The sequence below is a fragment of the Buceros rhinoceros genome, unplaced genomic scaffold (genome assembly GCF_000710305.1).
Source record: "Buceros rhinoceros silvestris isolate BGI_N320 unplaced genomic scaffold, ASM71030v1 scaffold4239, whole genome shotgun sequence".
NCBI lineage: Eukaryota > Metazoa > Chordata > Aves > Bucerotiformes > Bucerotidae > Buceros > Buceros rhinoceros.
The window spans coordinates 11,517-13,862 of record NW_010430777.1 but is presented as its reverse complement, the minus strand read 5'-3'; positions in this window follow the sequence as shown (position 1 = coordinate 13,862).

The following is a 2,346-nucleotide window of genomic DNA, read 5'->3' as shown; positions in this document are numbered from 1 at the left end:
TCGGCTCAAGCCTGGGAGGCTGCTCCCCCAGAGTCCCCAAATTCAGGGTCCCGCCACTTCGGCAGCCCCTCGGCGTTGCCCTTCTCACCGCCCCACCGTCAGCCTGCGGCCAACTTTTTATGGCGCGGCCCTAAAAGGCTGGAGAGCGAGAGCTGGGAGGTGGCAGAGAAGGAGACGGCATCAGGGCCGTGCGTGGTGGAACGCATCTCTTCGCCGCTTGAAGGAACCCCAGAACTTACAGTGTGTTGCTAAAGGTCAGCAGCGTGAATACAGGCCAGATTTGAAGCTTTTTTTTCCAGCAGACTGAGGAAGAAGCTGGCAAAACGCGTGGTTGTGTGCTTGAGCGAGTACTGGTGGAATGTTCATCCGTAAGGATGCCGCTGTGATTCAGGGAGCGTCACGCCCCTTGTCCGAAGGTGCTGTGAAACGATTCTCCTCTGGATTCGCCCCAGCGCCTGTCTCGTGGGGAGATGCGTTTGCACAGCCGCCGCTCGGCTAATGTAATAATCGGAGACTGCTTAATCCTGCCCAAAGTGATGAAGCTGGCGAGCGCGCGCGCGCCTGGTTTGTGTCACGCTGGGGCAGGCGAGGCTGGTCTGACCGAGCTTCCCGACTCCTTCAAAACCCACAGCAAACCCTTAAAAGTAGCTTTTGCCCTTTGACGAATCCGTAAGTGCAACAGGAAAATGTTTGCTCATAGATAAGGGCGCTGGCGGGGCGCTGGCAGTTGGGTTGAGCTGGCCAGATGCCTCCTGATAAGGCCCAGCAGAGGGTTGCCATCAGCGCTGGAGGGTGTGTATGGGGATAAATCAAATGTCTCCGGTTGTATTAGGTCTTGTGGTGTGCCGCAGGCTTGGTTAGTCCGTGCGAGTCCTGGGAGAAGGAAGGAAATCCTTGTTCTGCTGATGCTGACATGTTTTGGCAGGAATGTTATTCCTCTCAATTCCGCTGCTTCTTCCTCGCGGGGCGTTGCGCCACCTCGGTCCTCTGGGAGTGGTTTCGTGTCGTTGCATCCCTCCACCTTCTCTGTTAGCCTCTCCTGTCAAAATCATCTCTCCCTTCTCGTATGGTTCAAGTAGCACCATCTCGAGCCTGGCCTCTCTTCTACAAAACCCACCATAAAATATTGAACAACCTTCTCGTGAAGCAGCGTGACCCAACCCTTTCATCTCCATGAAACCAGCTATCGCTTCAGCTCTATCTTCTATCTCCCTAATTCTTGAGGAGGAATTAAGACTCTGAAAGCAGGACCTGGGCAGATGGGTGGCTTGTTCTTGCCAGGCTGGTGGCCAGCAGAGCCGGGAGGGTGAGTCACGGAGGCCACGCTGGCAAAGCACGGAGCTCTCGGGAGGTTTTGGGCCGGGCATCGGAAGGTTCTTGCTTCGTGGCTTCAGGGTAGGTCATGTTGAGTTCTGGAGGCAGGTTCTTCCTAAAAAGGGTTTAAAAGCCTGAGGCAAAAGGAGGTGGAGGAGCTGCATGAGATGAAACAGAAACAGGAAACAATCAGAAGTTCAGGGTGAGGAGAGGTCAGCACGAAGTGACCAGGCAGGTTTGATCCTGGGTATGAATTAACTGGGATCAGGATCTCTGGGAGGGGACTGGGTGGAAAACGAAGCCTCTGAGAGAACCTCCACTGAGAGAATCATTTTAGGTGCCCAACCAACCAATCACATGGCTTTGGTTTGGGTTTGGAATTAAAAAAAATCTAAGCACAGAATCTAGAATTCAGCGAGTTTTGGACTATTTTCATTCCACAGTTTGTTCTACAGTTAATGCTACAGCTTTTTGGACGAGGGAAGAGCTGTGGATGTGTCTAGTTAGACTTCAGTGAAGCTTTTGACACTGTTTTCCCCAGAATTCTCCTGGAGAAATCGGCTGCTCCTGGCTTGGATGAGTGTCCTCTTCACTAGATCAAAACTGGCTGGATGGGAGGGTCCAGAGAGCGGTGGGGACTGGAGTCCAATCCAGCTGGCGGCCGGTCACCAGTGGCATTCCCCAGGGCTCAGTTGGGGCCTGTCCTCTTCAACATCTTTATCAATGATCTGGATGAGGGGATCAAGGGCACCCTCAGCCAGTTCGTGGATGACACCACGTTGGGTGGGTGTGTTGATCTGCCTGAAGGTTGGGAGGCTCCACAGAGGGATCTGGACAGGCTGGATCGATGGGCCAAGGCTGAGTGCCGGGTCCTGCCCTGGGGTCACACCATCCCCCTGCAGCGCTCCAGGCTGGGGCAGAGCGGCTGGAAACTGCCCGGGAAAAGGACCTGGGGGGTCTGGTGACAGCGGCTGGAGAGGAGCCAGCAGTGGGAACAGGGGGCCCAGAAGGGCCATGGCATTCTGGCTTGTG